At 32.8% G+C, this 19,827-nt stretch overlaps 1 long non-coding RNA gene across 1 annotated transcript; it reads right to left on the bottom strand.

The window, feature by feature from the left end:
- Positions 1-3,872: 3,872 nt before the first annotated feature.
- LOC145038605 (uncharacterized) lies at positions 3,873-4,411 on the bottom strand. Its single transcript, XR_013679458.1, has 2 exons — positions 4,248-4,411; positions 3,873-4,147 (listed from the first exon to the last, which is right to left on the bottom strand). It is a non-coding gene; the product is annotated as an uncharacterized LOC145038605 (long non-coding RNA).
- Between the last annotated feature and the right edge of the window lie 15,416 nt (positions 4,412-19,827).

The raw sequence follows: 19,827 nt of genomic DNA, 5'->3' as shown, positions 1-19,827 counted from the left end.
TGAGGTAGGATGAGAACGATTAGTGATAAAGGAGAATTAGGTGCCCTACCATCACCCTCAGCGTAAAACAAACGCATATCTCAACAATTAGGCATGCAATTTTATAAACTGGGGGATGATTTCCTTGAAAAAAAAAACACAAGATTTAAGAAGGTGAAGTGATTCATGTTTAGAAATTAATATGCACATATATAAAATAAAAAAACGAAAATCGAATAAATTGTAAAGGGATCATAGAATTACCAGAAAAAGGAACATATAGAGCACTGCTTTATAGAAACTGGTCCCCCCCCCCCCCTTCAGCTCTTCGACAATCTTCATCTGGTGGAGGAGAGACATCTTATGGCTCCAATGGTTGCGTTTTTTTATCACCCACATCTTCTAGCTCCATCCCTTATGTGGAATTAACCTTCTCTATACGTGTAAAGTTTTTTTTTTTTGGAATGGATGACCTGTTGTATACTCACTGCTGCTTTCGTTTCCAACTATCAAACACCACCGAGACCAACTGCAACAAGGAAGCACGAACAAAGGAGAAAGAAAAATATTCATCTATGGAGGAGAGAGATGAGAGAAAACCCAGTGGAGGGGGAGAGACGAGAATGTGGATGCATCGATTAGGGAGAAAACAAACTCAGAGAGTGGAGAGAAGTCGGATTTAGGAGAAGTTGTACCGGTTTTAGGGAGAAATCAAACCAGTTGGTGTTTGTTGTTGATCTTCTTTGCTGATTACTGGCTCGTGAATAGAGAGAAAGGTTAGGGTTTGTTGATTGAGAGAAAGGTTAGGATTGATAGAATTTATGAGAAAGATCTTGTGGAAGGAGTTGATAAAGCCCGAGGCTGTGACGATAACCATATGGGATAATGAACGGCTGACTCCAGCGCAGGTGCAATATGCGTGCATTGATGCTTTTTCTGAGTTATAGAACGGGGAGGTTCTTGATTGAGAGAACCTGAACTAATTCGAAGTTGAATTCACGGTTTTTTATCTAAGGCACCGTTTCTCGAGAACAAATTAGGGATCTTAATATTTAGGGATTTATGATTTAGGGTGATTTAGGGAGTCGTAGTAGGCGAGATGTTTAATTTTTTTAGGAATGGAAAATGGTTATGAATGATTTAGGGTTCTTAGCAGAGGATTTTAGAAGAAGAAGAAGGAATATCAGGCGGGGTATTTAATTTTTTTGGGATTTCATTTCCCAAAAAAATACGGAGAACGCGCCCTCTTAAAAAAATATAAAGCGACACCTTTACACGACACGCTTTTTATGATAGGTGCCCTCCGTATTTTTTTTCTTTTCTGACACTAATTTCAAGGCACACATAAATGTGTGTCCTCTATCCTTAAAAATTTAGAAGTGATGACATTATTTTTAGGGCGCACACTTTTGCGTATCGTAAATCACTGCGTGTCATTCTTTGCACGTCATTCAAGGGTTGTTTTCTTGTAGTGCGTTGACTTTGATCAAGTTTGACTTTAGGTCATTTGGGGTATAATTTGAATAATAAGATTGAGGTTAGGTCCCTGTTTATTGTATAAGTAATCTATAAAGACAATGTTTAGAGCAGTGATCAGTTCAGCTATCTTTCAGACTGTGAGGTAAGTTTTCTTTACTATACTCCTTACTATACTCGTGGGTCGAAGGCACCAATGCCGACCTATTAGATTCTGTTATATATCCTAGTATATACGATGCTACTATGTTGTAGTAACCTGTTAGATTGGTAGAACTGTATGATTTACTTGTTGATTATTGTAATCTATTGCATGTGTCGACATATTGGTGGTTGGGTTGAGACGGGAGGCCAACAAACCATGGATGGGTGGTACTGCTTCGTACGGGAGACCAAAAAACCCAGGATGGTTGAGTTGAGACTATGAGCCAACAAACTCTGGATGGTTGGGTTAAGACAATAAGCCAACAAACCTTGGACGGTTTGGTTAAGGCCATGGGCCAACAAACCATTTATGCATGTATCGTACTTGTTATTATGTGTTGTATTTTGGGAGAACTCACTAAGCTTTAGGTTACACTTGGATTTTATGGTTTTAGCTACATCTGAGGATAAGGGCAAGGTGAATGCATGATTGTGCACATCATCGTCGATATTGATGTGACCTATGATTTTAGGATACTCTGATTTATAATTATGACTTTTGAAAACTATGATTTGTATGATATATGGATTTTGATATGGTTTTAATAATAATAATTTTTATCATGATTTTTGGGATGTTATAATCAAGGGCAATCACCTCAGAGTTCTACCTCGACAACTAGGGTTTCCTCATCACCAGGTAAGAGACATGTGCCATCTTTATCTTCTAAGTGAAAAAAAAAACACCTAAGCAGTGAAATTGAGTCAAAAGTCAAAGTTTATTTAAATAAACTATTTCATAGAATCTGCAAGCTCTAGCAATTAATTATCAAAGAAGTTGTAATTGAGTCTGCAACTTTGTTAGGCGTTTTAAAAAAAAAATCACTCGAGTATGAGAGGTGAGTTCATGCAATATGTACACGGTCGGGTAGGATCAATACAAATGTGGCGGGGAAAGGCAACTACATGGCAAATTCATGTTATGGCATGACAAGGAGTACCCCTTCAAATTTTCTATAAGGGTCTTTTAAACCAAATAAATTCCACATTATGACCCTAGAACTCAAAAAAATATCTTCACAGACATTTAAAAAAAAAAATTATTGGGCATCAATGACATTAACTCAATAATTATTTATTAGCTTTATAGTTTTATTAGATTTATATTTTAGTTTAGATGTTCCCGATCAGTCAATAACTTGTGATACACTTCATAAAATTTGAGTTATAGAAGAATATTCCTTCCATGCAATTAATATGCGCACGGTGCATAACCTTAATTTCAAAATGCTTGATTTTATAATGTTAAACAAAATTAAAATGATAAATGCTAAATTATTACAACTTTACAAGTTTAAAAAAGGTTAAGAACAGACATACAAGATGCATACATACTTAGATTGTTTTCATAAGAATTACTTTTACCATTCAGAAAAAACTAACAGCTCATTTTGTTATCCGTTTGCCTTCCGTTGATATGTATTGAATTTTTTTAGTACGTTTATATTTAATCAGAAATATATTTTCTCTCAAGATGCATACTAAAAAAAAACTAAAACTTGTTTAGAAAGAAACAATAATAATAGAACAGTATTTTATTAAATAAATGTTTAAATCAGACGATAGTTATTTAACTCACGAAAAGCCATTCTTATCGGTGCTAATAAGTGTAGATGCATCGAATATTAATGTTAATACTTTTCGTAGACATTATCCCATTTGTCCTAAATATAAGCATAATATTTTAATTGATAGGTTGATACATAGTTTAACAATAATGTTTATTATTAGCAAAATACCTAACTTATATGAAAAACAGAAAAAGTAAAACAAAAAATTTTATAAACCAAAGATAACGTAACCCATTTTTCTTAAGAAAAAATATTAATCATATGTAGTCTTTGTTTTGAAATGTATAGATATGAGTAGAGATAACAATGTATTTTATTTATTCATTGAATACATGATATTATCTTTATTCTTCAATAATGCATTGCAAATAAAAAAATGAATATAATCTTGGCATTAAATGCAAAGTAAATTTACTGTTATATTTGAATAGACTTTTTAGAATATGATTTTACTGTTCTATTTGAATAGACTTTTTAGAATATGATGTATTGATCATTTCTATTAAAATATATAACATTTAGAATATTATACTTTAATAAGAATTTCTTTTAAATACAACATTGTGATAAGAATAATACTATATGATATTTTGGTTTTATTATTTGTATCAGGTGATTGTACATATTTATATATTAATAAAATATTTTGAAGATATTGTTTTCTAATAAATTATTTAAATGAGTGCTTTATTGATATGGGGACTAGCGATTATTAGCTGTGAAAAATTAGATGCTACAAGTTATTGGCGCTTGCTTCAACCGCCTCGTGCGTTCAAGGATGATCTCACGTGACCCACCCAAAGGTCAATGCTGTCATTTACTTGCTTCCAACTTATTTTTCTCTTTGCGAAAATCCCATTACACGACAAAATATTGTCACTTGTATCATTTCATACAAGGGTCTTCTTTCGTTTTTCCTATATTAAATTCAATACACGTAAACATATTTTACGTTATTATCCGTAAAAAAAAACGAAAATATATTGTTATTAGTGTAAACATGTTACTGTTACATACCCTAATATTTGTAAGGACCAGGAGCGGCTCAACCAGATTGAAGCTCTAAACGAACAAATTTTGGAGCCCTTTGCCCTTTATTACATTCATTGTTATAAACTCTTCTCTTTTATACGGATTTGTGACCAACTATAATAAACTAAAATCTTTATAAATAGCGGAGTTAATTTTTTTTTTGATGAATTATAGAAAAATATAAACCTTTTGATGTGGGTGATCTATCTTTTAACACAACAAGACACCAAAAGGGTACATTCTTGAATTCAATTTGAAGAACGAAATATAAGAGAGGACCTCCTTCTGTTTGTTTCCATAACCATTTAGAAACTGCAGAATCATAAGAAGCAACGTGTTGGAAAGCTTTCCAGGCGAGTTTTGTTTTAAATTGTTGGTCATCTTTGTTGGATTTAAGGAGTTTTGGAACTAAAAGGTAATCTTATGTATCAACTTCAACCAAGAAATCCTTGTGATTCTGTTTCACAAAAAAGTAACTTTATAAAGAAATCATTGTTGTTGATAACTTGATATCATAGCATTTTGTATTGAACTATTTATTTTAACAACCTTTGTTGTTGCTCTTATCATTGTAGGGCCACAAATATCAATGTTTTCCATTCCATCATCAAATGTAACTCCAGTGGTGAAAGTGATGTTTTCATCAAAGGAATATAAATTTACCACTACAAGTTCAAATATACTTAAAAGAGCAATCAAGATTTATTACTTAATAACCAGTTCAATATATGTCAGCTGCCTTTCAAGTTTCATGAGTGAATGTTAGCTATATAACTTACTGATATTGTGCTTGACAGACTTGAGAATAAAAGATAATGGAAAACATATAACTAGAAAATTAAAATTCATTCCAAGTTCTAACCTTGGGTCCTTAATTCTATATTCTATAATCAATGGACAATGAATAGTGTAAAAAAACTAATTCTAATTGGCTATTGTTCAGAATTAGTTAAGGAGATAATGAAAACACATACCATTTCAGTTGAGGTTGAGCTGCCTACCGCCCCTGATTTGTACGATCGAGATAAGGAAGAAGAACAGTAAGTTGAAGCCAAGAAGGAAGAACAACAGAAGGCTGCTTTGTTGTGGTTGTGGAATTTCTATTGCATCGTGTGTATGAATCATTTCTAAATTTCAAATACTAAAATTAGGTTTAGCATTGAGGGGCCCCTTAGAATTGGGGGCCCTAAGCCTTTGCCTAGCTCACAACAAGCTAAAGTCAGCCCTGGTAAGGAGATATATCTACATTGTTGTTATTGATAAAAACAAAATTGTATTGTCTATATTGATAGTGAGAATAAAGTACAATGTTATTCCCACCAATTTACTCTATTATTTAAAAGGCTACGTAGGATTTAAGAGGTCGAGCTAGAAGAATTGAATATTTTGGTTCAAAAACACCAAAATATTCTTAACACAAGTCATTAAATGACCAAAAATTGTAATTGTACCAATTTATAAATACGATGGTTATGGAGAGTTGATATCTCCTTGAGGTTTGACGTTAGAAAATGTATATATGTGTGTAATGTGTATTTTAGAAATTTAGGTTCAAAATAGTATATTTTTAATAAGAGGTGTAAGTGTTAAGTTTGACTATATAGCTGCTAGGCAGACCAAGCTTAGAGCCCCGCTCAGATCCCTGCAAATTCGTTATTAGTCGGATTTTGTCAAAGTTTTTAGGTTTGACTTTATTGTCAGTTATAGGTCAACTTATGAGTATTTATATTCTTTGAATTCGTGTAACCTAATGAATAATAAATTCATTTGGCTAAAACAACAAATCTCTCTCTCTCTCTCTCTCTCTCTCTCTTGTTCATCCGTAGACATAGTTGGTCATCATAATTGTGTGAACCACATAACTTGATGATGTCTTTGTTTTTTGTTTTGCATTATTACTCTATGTGAAATTGTCTACCGTCTGTTAAAATGCTTAAACCTTAACAATAGGTGTCATCTAAAGATCCATATGTTAAATGTATGCTATTTAACATATGTTAGTGGAATGGTGTATCATTTTATAATACGTTTTGTGTAATCGAAGAAACATGAGCATCCAAGTGGAAAATTGGTTATATCTTAGCTGTTTGTTAAATCTTCATATTTCTTCATATTATCAAGAAATTTATATAATTTTCTTTGTGAAAAATTAGTTTTTATTAACTATTAGTGTGCTACATATAAAAAAATACATTACAAAAATGTACCAGAAATTTTAAGGTTTTGTAACTAACCAAGCCAATTTACTTTTAACCTAGATTTTATGAAAAAGACCAAAAATACGTTTGAGAAACAATCATGTAAAATATATTGTCTTCTTAGATATAGTTTACAAGAAACAAATAGATTTCAAAAGTGTTATTCATATGTAAACTATAAGCTCACAACACATTAAGGACGTTTTCGGCACAGAGTTTTTGGGAACGTTTGAGAGCTTCTAGCTTCTAGTGTTTGATGCAACGCTCCGTTTTGAACAGAAAGCCTTGTTTGACACTATAAGCTCCTAACGTTTTGTTTAAACAAAACGCTCAAAATCCAAATGCTACTTCATGTAGCGTTTAACAAAACGCTACAAACTACAAGCTACCCACTACAAGCTATCAGCTACCAGCTAATTTTGCCGAAGACGCCCTAAGAGTATTAAATTGGATATTAACATAAGTAATATATTTTAAGGTAAGTTATTATTTACTAGCTAAAATAAATAAGTAAATGATTGGTTATTTATTATTTATTAATTAAAGTGAAATAACTAAAAACCGGGTACTTTGTTGGTTAATATAAAACGTTTTTAAAAACCTATCAAAATGTTATTATTATTATTATTATTATTATATAAAAGAAGCTATTTTCTTATCACCACCTTTAACTTTTTAATTTCTTATTTAATTAATACATTAAATTCATTATTATTATATTTTTAATATTAATTCTTTATTTTCAATATATTATACTTAGTTTGTTAATCTAAATAGGATAGTTAAATTCAAAACATAAATCTTATAATATATTCAAAACCTATATTTTCTTAATAGTTAAAAAGTTTAAATATAAGATCAAAATCAAATGTTAAATTAGAAAAAAAAACATAAAAATTTACTTTTTATAATAAACCTTTTTTCTTCAAAATAAATTAAAATATTAAGTATAATCAAATGATAGTTTTAAAATTCTTTAAAAATAACAAAGGTATAAAAAAATGTTAGATATAGAACCTAAATCAGGATTTCAAATTCATAAACAACCTATAGATATATTTCATTAAAATAATATTATATAAAATATGTCAATCTAAATTGAGTTTATATTTATTTTTATGGTTAGTAGCTATTGAGATGATGCAACTATAATATTTATGTATAGTACCATTTATTTAAATACTTATAATATTTTATAATAAATTAGTGTAACAATTATTAATTTAAAGTTACTAACAAAACTATATTTACTTTAATAACATATATATGTATATATTTTAATTATAACTAGAGGTGAAATCGGTACAATACTGAGTTTTTTTCCATCCAAACTGTATATCGTACCAACTACAGTTGGTAGAGAAATCTAACTACCAGTATTGAAGTGTACCATCTAATTTAACTACCAACAAATTTGTTTGGTAAATATTGGTATTTAGTATATAACAAAAACTTTAACTAATATATATTCTATAGGTGGATGTAATATACGTGAATGTAAGTTGAATTCGTGGACATGTGGTCGTCGCTTCGCTCGCTTGTGTAAGTATTCCTTTTCTTTTGGAAATGGCTAAAAGGATTAAAAGAGGCCAACCCTAACAAGTTGAAAGAGGAGACAAATGGAAAAGGTACAATGAGAAGTTAGTATTCCCTTTAGCATCATGTGCTAACCTAGTAATTATTTTTAGTATCACTCTATCGTGTGTTTTAAAAAAAATAAGTATTAAGAAAATTGCCGATTAATGTGTTAGTTTAGTAATTCCAAGACTTGTTAATTGTTATTCTAAATAAAACATTAATATATGATAATTGATATTTCTTTATATTTATTAATTGATATATATATATATATCTATATATATATATATATATATATATATATATATATATATATATATATATATGTTGATATGGTACAATCGTGGTATTCAAACTTTTATACTGTTACCATACCAAGAATATTTAATTGATATGATATTATTGGCCAAACATATTGACTACCAAACAATTTAGCTACCAATTTTATTAGTTTAGTAGGTAATATGTTAGTTGGTTTTCCATGATAGATATTTGTGAGTCCTAATTATAATTGCATAACATGTGGAATATCACCTATAAAAAAGATCATTTTCCTATCACCATATTTATTTCAAATTCCAAACTTTTCAACTTCTTTTCTAATTAATACATTAAATTTATTGTTATTCTAATTTTAATATTAATTCTATATTTTCAAACCATGTTTTTCTAAATAATCAAAAAGTTTATTATCTATATCTATATATCTATATCTATATTCTATATCATATCATAATCATATTATACTTATAAATGAAACATTTTTCCTTTAACCTCATGCATTTGAAACCCCCACAAAAATTTGCAAACACCTCATGTATTTGAAACATCCTATTTTAATGAATACCACTCAAAAGTCTCTTAATAATGATTAACAATCCAAAGGTTTTATAACATATATAATATATTTCATAAACAATTAATGGATAGTCTACTATATAAATGCCAATTTCTTTGAGTAGACACACAAATACAAATCACTTACAAAACTCACAAAGAAAACAAGTTTAAATTTTTTTTGGAAAGGGAACTTCCCTAACAAGGGTTTCCAAGCTAGCTTCCGCGTACCAACTGATCCCCCGCTGCAAACATAAAACTTTGCCTCATGCCTTAGAGTCACTGCAAGCAAACCTCCATGGCCACAAGGGCTGAGTGGTGCCAGGATTTGAACATGGGTCAATAGGTTATCACCATATCTTCCACAAGCCTTACAAAGTCACCACAACCCAAGTGGTTAAGTGTTTTTTTTTTCTTTTCTGAGCCACTTTATTATGTTAAGGTTTTTAATTTGTAAGTTTGTTATATATTAATTCTTTTTTTTTTTTTGTATTTTCTTGGTTTAAGTATTCTTTTAATAATATTATGTTGTGGTTGAAATTTTAATTTAAATTAGATTAGATTCATGTTATCGATCATATATTATGGAAGGTGATATATATAATATTTAATTAACTATTATATACATGTTTATATGTTTGTGTTGCTTCAAAGCAATAACTAAATAAAATATTATCCATATAAGCCTCTTTTAAGATGTAAATTGTCTATCTTATCACTTTATATTTTAGTATATGTTTACCATTTTAATTATAATAATAAGCGCTTTCTAAAAGTCTCAAATGACCTGAACCTATATATATATATATATATATATATATATATATATATATATATATATATATATATATATATATATATATATATGTATATATAGGGAAATCTCCAGAAAAGTCCTAAAATTTTAATCCAATATATGAAAAAGTCCCAAAATAAATTTTATTTACAGAAAAACATATAATACCGGTTAAAACTTCGAAAAAACCCTTTTCGGCCGGTTTCGCAGATTTTGCCGGTATTCTGTCCTTTTTCGTTAGTTTGCTCAAAATTTTAGGACTTTTCCAAAAATTACATAATAACCAAAATATTGGGACTTTTTTGAAAATTACCATGAAATTAATGAATATTATTATTAACAAATCTTTTATAAATTACATAATAACCAAAATATTGGTGGCCTAAGTACTCCTCTATTGTTTCCTGACCACTCAAGCTCTCTACGTTCTTCCTATGCATTGTTGTGGGTATGATGGTGAGATGAAGTTAGTTAGCATTCCTCTAATGTTGGTGTTCTTCTTATGTTGTTTAACCTAACTACCAACCAACATTCATACCTTACATGTTAACAATAATCGGCTAACACACATCTATAAAATGTGAAAAGTGAACCCTGAATGATAATTTATATGGAAACAAGTGAAGGGTGATTATCTATTTAAATTGTCATTCAAAGTTTACTTTTCACTCTCGATAGATGTGTGTAATTTTATGGTTGTTACCGGGTAATGTTTGGAGGTTAGGTGGTAGTTAGGTTAAAGAACATAATGAAAGATCTATATGTTCGTGTAATGATATTTTCTAATAACACATGATCATATAGCATCATGCTTAATAGCAAGTAGACACTTATTGATTGTGTATTAATAAATATTATCAACTCTTGTATTGGTCACGCCTAATAGAGTACTTCTCACTATGACACCCACAACGATACATATGAAGAACATAGAGACTTTGAAGTGGTCAACAAACAATTGAGAAGTACATAGTCGACCATTCTATTTTTAGAAATTAACAACAAATGTATTTCCTTTGTTTATAATAAAAAAATATTTTTTATGTTTATAAATGATTTGTTAATAATAATATCCATTAATTCCATAATAATTTTCAAAAAAGTCTCAATATTTTTGGTTATCGGGTAATTTTTAGAAAAGTCCTAATATTTTGAGCAAACTAACGAAAAAGGACAGAATACCGGCTAAATCTACGAAACCGGCCAAAAAGGGTTTTTTCAAAGTTTTAGCCGGTATTCTGTGCTTTTCTGTAAACAAAAATTAGTTTGGGACTTTTTCATAAATTGGACTAAAATTTTAGGACTTTTCTGGAGATTTCCTTTTATATATATATATATATATATATATATATATATATATATATATATATATATATATATATATATATATATATATATCAGCGTAAAAATATTATCTCTAAGTTAATATCAATAACATAACCATTTTAAACATATATTTTTCAATATTTTCCTTTTTGACATAGTATTGTGATGTTATTTGATCATTCATACAATAACAGACACCCTTGAAAAAAGAAGTTTTAACATTTGAGAAGGAGCAGTACTCAGATGTTGTCTACCCGAGGGGCATCGAAATCTAAGGAGGAGCATAAATAAACTGATTACCTCAGATGTTCTTTATCGGAGTGTGAGAAAATATAACGGGGAACATATATTAGCAGATTACTTTAGTTGTTTTTATTTAATTCTTTAATAGTTGTATTAACATCATCAAATATAGGAGATTGTTGGGAAAATATTTTTATAGATTTGATGATGCAAAAGATAGACATTTTAATTATAGTTTTACTAATCATTATAGATGGTCAGTCTTGTTTACGAAAGTGTAAATAGTACAACTTAGACAAGTTGATATGTCAGAGTCTGTTTATTTAGTTAATCTAAAGATATGTTGATGTTTCTGAAGATTGATATTGAAGATATAGGTTAATTCTCTACCAAACATTGATGCTCAGATGTTAAAGACTAAAGACCAGATCTAAGCTACATTAGCTGAGTAGATCGTGAACTAATCTATGAAGTCTTCATGTTTCTAGGTACTACTAAAGATCATCCCCTGATGACCAAATGAAACTGAAAGGCACTGAATGTATTATCAACATGAAGGAACCATTCATCGAAGACTTAATTTGATGGTACTAAAGACCGATCAATGCCCCTTAAATTGGAAATATAAACATATGGACTTTTTAGGGTTAGCACATGGAACTATCTCAAAACTAGCATTTCTCTTTACCATACAATCAAACGGTTTGACCATTACCGATCCCTTTCCATTGGGAAGAGAAATCTGTTCTGGACTACCATTGTCACCATTGTTAATGTCCATCAAATTTTTGGACTCAGATCCTTTTAACGCTTTTGCTTCACTTGTGCTCTTTAGCATTTCTGCTTCAACAACAATAAACATATGTGACAGATCAATTAGGATCATGTCGTGGTTGCTCATATAAAAGTTCTTAATGAACTGACTTTATGACTCAGGAAGCGAAAGGAGAATCAAATCAATGGATTGCTCCCTTGGGAAAACTACGCCCATTCTATCCGGTTTTTCAATGTGTGATTTCATTTCCAGAGCGTGCACATAGAATTTCCATCTAGATGTTTACATGCCAATAAGGTTTGAGTAGTTCCGTATTTTTCGACTCGAGGGAATCGTGATGTGGGGAGAGTCACTGGAGGAGGAGGAGGTAGAATTGGAGAAGCATGATATCCATTTCCATTATTGCTCAACGAAGGGAACATACTTTCATCTTGATCAGAATGTGGAAGATCATCATCAGATGGTAGATGAAAACCATTTCTAAAAGAATTAAGAAGATCATTGTTGCCTTGTCTTAACATCTATAAATGGAGAAAAGAGAACTCAACGTAGTTGATTTTAATCGTTAATTATTAACCTATAAATTTGAATTAAAGCTAGGATCCATGTTTTCAATTCGAATTTTGAAGAGGGATGTCGTAATCAAATTCGAGTCTATTTTAGGTAGGTAAGGATTTTACCATTTTCAATCTTATGAAACTCCTGCATCTTTTAAGATTCGGTGAATCTAATCAATGGCCTGTTTAATCTCGATTATGCTCTCACTTTTGTGTCTAGGATGTCGAGGATCACAAACAAGATGTGAATAACCATGCAAATTAGATTAGTACTCTCGATGTACTTTATCATCTCGTTTTAATGTGTCAGTTAACCACATGCGCTCCATTAATCAATGATAATTTTGAGAACCCATCTCCACTCCTTATTAGTCCCCCATTAGTATGTCGGTTAACCACACACGCTCCATTAACGACTTATAAAGTGTAATGTGCAATTTTATAGATTAGCATACAAATTCATATTTTTCCTAAAGTAACTAAGAGTGAGTTTTAACAAAAAAAAAAGGTTTAGTTACTTATTATCATTATACCTTTAATGAGGTGATGCCCTATCAAACTCGTTCGGCTAACGATCATCCATCATACAAGAGAGCGGTGGGTTATAATGGATACCCAATGACATTCATTTTATAGGCCGCTTCCTTAAACTCCTCTTACAGTATGGTTTCGTGAATGAGGCATACTAGCGTTTCGACTGACTTTTCTTATACATATTATATATATATATATATACATATATATATATATATATATATATATATATATATATAATTTGAGCCATTTTATGGATTTATTAATCATTTTTTAATTAATTACTTAATTAAAATAATAATAAGATCCATAGGGATGTATTTTTAAACTTTTTCAAAATACTAGGGTTTATATTTATAAATTTAAAAATTAAGAAATTAATTTTAATTTGAAAGTAAACCAATCAAGAATTCAAGATAAAGATATCCAATTACTTAGATAATTATTCAATTTAACTTATTTAAAACGATATTTAAGGTAATTATCCTAATCAATTAATGAGATAAGCAAAAATCCGATTTTTTGTGGATTTGACTGTCCACCACGTCGTGATAAGCAATTACAACACCGTGGTCGGATGAATTCGCAGGTCACCCCGCCATGGTAACGGAACAGAATGGCGATTTTGTTTTTCTTCTCCTTATTCAAGTTCAACAACTGCAACAATTCAATAAAAAAGAAACCCAACGCTCTAATACCACTGATGAGTTTTATGCAAATCAAATAAAAACTTATGTGTGCATGCAAGCCTAGAATTTGATCTATGTTTTTTCTAATTGAACATATAACTTTGAACAACAAATAAGAAACCCTAGGATTATCTTATTATTGGCACTCGCTTCTCTAAGAAGGCTTGGACAAAATATGAGGTATAGGGGCGTTTATATAGTGTATCAAGAAAACCTAGATACGTCCCAAAACAGTAAAATAACATTATCTTATTATTGACAATTATCTAGCTTCTTAATTATCCTCCAAGGATAATTCTAGATCTTCTAGATCTTCCAGAACCTCCATAAAATCGTCCAACCATCTAGGAAGGTTCTGAAATTCCTCTTGTTCAACTATTGAACAATTACACTTTAACTTCTATACTTTTAATTAATCTAATTAATCCTGAAATAACTTCTAATTAATTTCTGATTAATTATTAATTAAATAATACTATTTCAAATTAATATATTATTCTCATAATAAATTAACAGATAATTTATTTTTATTTCCATTTAATTTATTAACCATATAATAATAAATCAATCTCTCTCTCTCTCTCTCTCTCTCTCTCTAAAAACTATCATATATAATTACTAGGTTTGAGGGCAACCCAAAAGGACTGTGCTACTTTCAATTCAAGTTTATACCAATTATATTTATGGTCTTAGACACCTAATCCAACAATTGTATGATTGTGTATGTGGGGTGAAATAGACCTGGGGGTGAAATTGACTCATTTATTACGTACTTGTTGTCTGATATGTTTGCATGTTATATGTATGTGGAGTGAAATCGACCCGTTCGATTGAAAAACACGGATTAAGTTAAAATAGACTAGAGGGTGAATTAGAATTGGGGGTGAAATATACATGTTCAGTTGAAAAACACTGATTGAGTAGAAATAGACTCGGGGATGAAATAGAGCCATGGGTGAAATAGACTTGTATAGCTTCGAGCTGATATATATGTAAGGTATAAGCTTTTTTAAGGAACTCACTAAGCTTTGTTGTAACGTCCTAACCCTCAGGTATAATATTTATTTATGAGTTGATGGAGCAACTCGACGAGTTGGATGCCCCAACTCACCGAGTAAAGATGGAATTGGCCACGTGGGTTTTTTGACCAACTCGATGAGTCGGAGGGATCAACTCGCCGAGTTGGCACTATGATAGGAAACCCTAAATCTCCAGGATTGGGACCTATTTAAAGGACCTTAAACCCTTATTTCCGCCTCACCAACCACCTTACCCCCTGTATGAAACCCTAATCATCTATATTGAGCTAAGAGAGAAAGAGAGCTAATCTTTGGGCAATTTAGTGCACTATTTGAAAAGAAAAGGAGAGTATCAAAGCAAGGAATGAGAAAGGACTGTTGGATATGGTGTTATTTCATCTATAGCTTTTGTTGAAGGTAAAAAGTCTTCACCCTTCTCATTATGTTGATTGGATCTCATGTTTATGGAGCTTTAGGGCTTTTTTCCATCTTTCCTTGAGACTTTATGTGTGTTGAGCTTACCTAGTGATTGATACTTTAGATCTGGACCTTGTGAGGTCCCTAGAGTCTAAAGGTCCCAACTATATCCAGCTATAGAAAGAATTTTATGCTTAAAACCCTAAATGGAACTTGTGATTGACATTTCAAGCCCTAAGTGCCATGCATGGACGTAAAACTTGTAGCTTTACGTGGTATATCAGCCTTGGGAGGTTAGATCTAGAGTTCGGGGTGGTAAATCTGCCTTAAAATGTCTGAATGAGAAAAGAGTCTGAAAGGACTCGCCGAGTCAGTGAGCTGACTTGACAAGTCGGCTAGGGTTTTCCCCAACGAGTCTGGACATGAGTAACTCGACGAGTTGGTGAGACAACTCGACGAGTTAATTTGGATTTTTGATACATTTATGAATAAACGAGGGGACTCGACGAGTCACAGAGATGCAATCGATGATTCGGATCAAGATAGACTGCTGACACAATTGTTGACTTCTGTTGACTTTAGGGTTTGGTCAAGACATGGATTATAGGGACCATGGAGGGGTAAAATGGTCTTTTACCCATCCCTAGAGTTAGAGACAGAAAGTAGCTTGGTTTATTTAGAGTTGTGATGGAAGTGTTAATTAGAGAAACTTATCATATGTGTTAGGCGGAGGCTAGATCGGTGATTCGTGTATGAGGTTTATTTGCTTACTTATGTGGTGAGTCTTCTTACTATACATACCTAAGTAGTACTGCTGCATGGCTGGAGGGACTTATTTGAGTTATGTGATATTATGTATTTTGTCTTTGTGATATATGCTATATTAATTTGTGTATTTTGAGATCGGACTAGAGGGTCCTGTTGGGTTTTCAGCATTCTAACACTCCTAAGTGTACATGAAACCCTAAATACCTTGGATCTATGTTTTCTCTATTATACATGCTAATATGAATATTCCAAGGTATTACCGTATCTAGCATACAATCTTTTGATACTTGGGTAATAAAATAGATAAAATACATACCTTTTTGATGTAACATGTCTTCATGAAGCTTGAGTGCCTAGTGCCCCAAGTGTGACACCTCAAATGGTTCACACAACACCATGAACACTTGGAATAACCTTGAGAATAAAGATACTTTGGTTCTCTATAGTGAAATCAACCTTGCCCTTTCGTGTACACACACTAGTATCCAATTTCACCAACCAAGGACATCTTTATATAGTGTGGAGATTAGGGATAAACTCATGAACCTTCATTTCATATGATCCATGGGTTAAACACTTCATGGACTATCCATGAAAGCTTAGACCAACCTAAATAAACTTGGCCCATCACACATATATATCTACGAGTCCATATTTAATTAGTTCCTTTTGATCACTTAATTAATTATAAATTAATTCTTGATCAATACTAATTAAATAATATGATTATATATTAATATATTAGAACTTATAATATATTAATATAAATCACTAGTATCCTTTTTCCTCATCTTGTCTATCCAATTGTCCCGATGCCATGCAACCCAAATATGCCATGAAGGGCCAGGTCAAGTCTTACCAATTATAGTTATGGACTTAGATATTAATCCAACAGGTCCAAAACGAGTTGTGCGACCGGAGGGTCCTCATTGAGACACAGGACCAGAGGGTCCACACTGAGACGTGAGACCGGAGGGTCCATGCCGAGCTATAGCCATGAGAGGCTTATTATTTGTGTATGTGGTATTTTGGGGAACTCACTAAGCTTCGTGCTTACCATGTTATGTGTCATGTGTTTCAAGTACTTCTCAAGATCATGGGAAGGCGCCGACTTGATTGTACACATGAGATGGAGTTATGTTTTGAGGATCAGGGATTGTGTTTAAACAATTTATGAACATGTGTTCTTGATAAATTGTCATTTTGGAGAATTATGAATTGTGTTTATGAGAATTATGTGATTTTTGAAATGAAAAATTTGTTAGAAAAGTTATGGTGTTACAAGTTGGTATAAGAGCCTTGGTTTGAGGGATTCATATGTACCTTCGGGTGTGTCTGGACTCAAACTGAGGATTTGAGAAAGATTTTCAAAAGAAATGATTTTCTAAAACGAGAAAGAGTTTTAAGAGAAAAACGAGTTGGAGCAGTGTGTACAATCAGCCAGAGCCTGGATGATGATTTCCCAAAATACCCTTACTTATTTTTGTTATGGGATATTTATGAGATGTTAGGGATGCAAGCTAGAGGATAGACTAGGTATTTCATATTTAGTGCTAGAGTTGCCTGATTTGTGATGCCTTAACCCAGGAGTTGTTACTATCTGTTATTTGCTCTGTGTATGTGCCGAGTAAGAGTACCTAGTAAGAATCTTTTAAAGAGATCTTTGAGTAGAGGAGTAATCTAAGAGAGATACCTAGTTTTGCATTTGAGGAATCTACTGAGAGATTAGTGAGATACTCACGAGAGGTAGGGTTTCCTGAGTTCAGTAACGCCTTTTAGAGTGGTGGATAAAACGAGTAAAGTTGTGTGCTAGAGTGGTTTTACATTTTGGTGGAGGTGATTCAATGCTTGAATGCTGCTTGCATTGTGTTTTGTGGAATTCTTGGTGATGGGAGACAATTACTAAGTGAATATGACTATATTCAGGATGTAGATGGTTGGCATCATGAGGAGTTCTTTAGCAGCTGATGGCAGAGAATTGTGAGAACCTAGGAAGAGCCTAAGGAGTGACCTTAGTCAGATGAGTATGCTGATAAAAGAGAGTATTCGCTGGAGAGCGAACATGTGTAATGGGATTGGTGATCGAGAAGGTTGAGCAGCTACTTAGGAAATTTGGGACGATCCGTGTGGAAAGTATGGGTAGATGTGGCATGGAGTATGGGCCCGTACTACTGAAAGAAGAGGACCTATACTTGAAACAGGGAGAATTCCAGAGGTTCTAAATAGAAGGGTAAGGGGAGATAACATGGTTCGGGTACCATGATTCGTAGAAGAGTGTGTTTCCACTTTCCATCTTTACTAGTTATCCAACGGTGGGTGTTCAGACTAAGAATGGATATGGTAAACTGTGGGGCCAGAGTGCCATGTCGGTTGAGCTTCGATCGAGTGTATCTTGCAAGGAAAATTGAGTTTAGACCCCGAAGAGTTTGACTGGTGAGCGGCGAAATGGAATCGCAGGACTTTAGGAAGAGTGGAGATGATACGATGTGGAGGATTGCGGTCTAGGTTGAGTGATCGGCTGATGGTTGAGATGTCACTTTTGTGACGAGAATTACACTATTTCTGCTTCTCGTGTGGAGTGAAATAGATAACGAGCTTCCGGTTTCATAGTTGGAGGTACCCCGTAGGGTAGCATATAGTTGCGGTATTTTCACCAGAGTAATTGTGGTATGTTTGCTGCGAGGTATTTCTTATACCGTGAAAGAGTCACCAGTAGGGACTGAGATGGATGAGGACAAGGAGATGCCTTAGTTGAGTAAGGCATACTTCTTATCAACAATTCCAGGTGATCAAAAGTAGTATACCGGGGTGGCGGCCCTCGTTGCCTACTTTGTGTATCAACTGTGAGAGTGAGATCTCTAGCTCTTATGATAATTCCCATGATGGAATGTTGGTTGAAGAATCAGAGACGAGGTGGGTGGTAGTGTGTTACTTCCAGATTGAGAGTCGTGACTAATTCGAGATAGTTGGGATATCCGACAGTGTATCGGTATGAGATTTTGGAATGACTAGAGGCAATCACGTTGGGAGGATTCCAAGGTTTTCGTCTGAGATACGAGATACTTGGAATTATTTGGTCTTTATCTGGAAGATCATCGAGTGCTGCATGGCACATTCCATGGGCCGGAAATGGTACATATGGCAAGCCAGTCTGTAGTGTGGTCTTTTTGGTATGTCAATGGATGATGGTTTGAAACCATAAGTGGGGGAGAACTGGGTATTCTATTGGGGAGGATCCTTAATCTGATGTGGAATAGAAGTTTGGGTTATGAGGATCTGTGGTACAAGTATATGAGGCGGGAGTCATGTGGCAGTCGAGACAGTGTACAATGCGAGATGATGCATGTCACATACTCTCAGGAGAAAATGAGTGACTTCACGACAGGTGGCCGGTAGATAGGAATCTGATTATGGTTTGTGTTTCTTCGGGTGTGCCAATGTTAATTTCGAGATGGTTTGGTTGCCAAGGATGAGATTTGATTTCGGAGAGACTAATAGTTTGATGTATGGATTGTTATTGTACTCTTGGAGGGGCAGCCGTTGATTTTTCAATCAGCTACAGAGTCGATATGAGAAGTTCACATGGGCTTGATCAGTGGCAGATGGGGCTTTGGATTGTTTTCAATGTGTTCTTAGTCGCCAAGATTCCTCCGTGCTTCCATTGTGAGTTGGAATGCTTCAAGGCTTCGAGTTGTGTGAGTAGATGATCAATGGTCGTGGCAAGACATTATGAGATTCCGTAATGGTGTATCGATGTATCCGAGTATGATGCCCTAGTTTGTTGGATTATTATGAGACTTGGGTGTATCAGACGGAAAGTAGACCATC

This window comes from Lactuca saligna, chromosome 4 (genome assembly GCF_052625555.1).
Source record: "Lactuca saligna cultivar CGN05327 chromosome 4, ASM5262555v1, whole genome shotgun sequence".
Lineage (NCBI taxonomy): Eukaryota > Viridiplantae > Streptophyta > Magnoliopsida > Asterales > Asteraceae > Lactuca > Lactuca saligna.
Note: the sequence above shows the minus strand (reverse complement) of the source record. Positions and strands in the feature narration are given on the sequence as shown.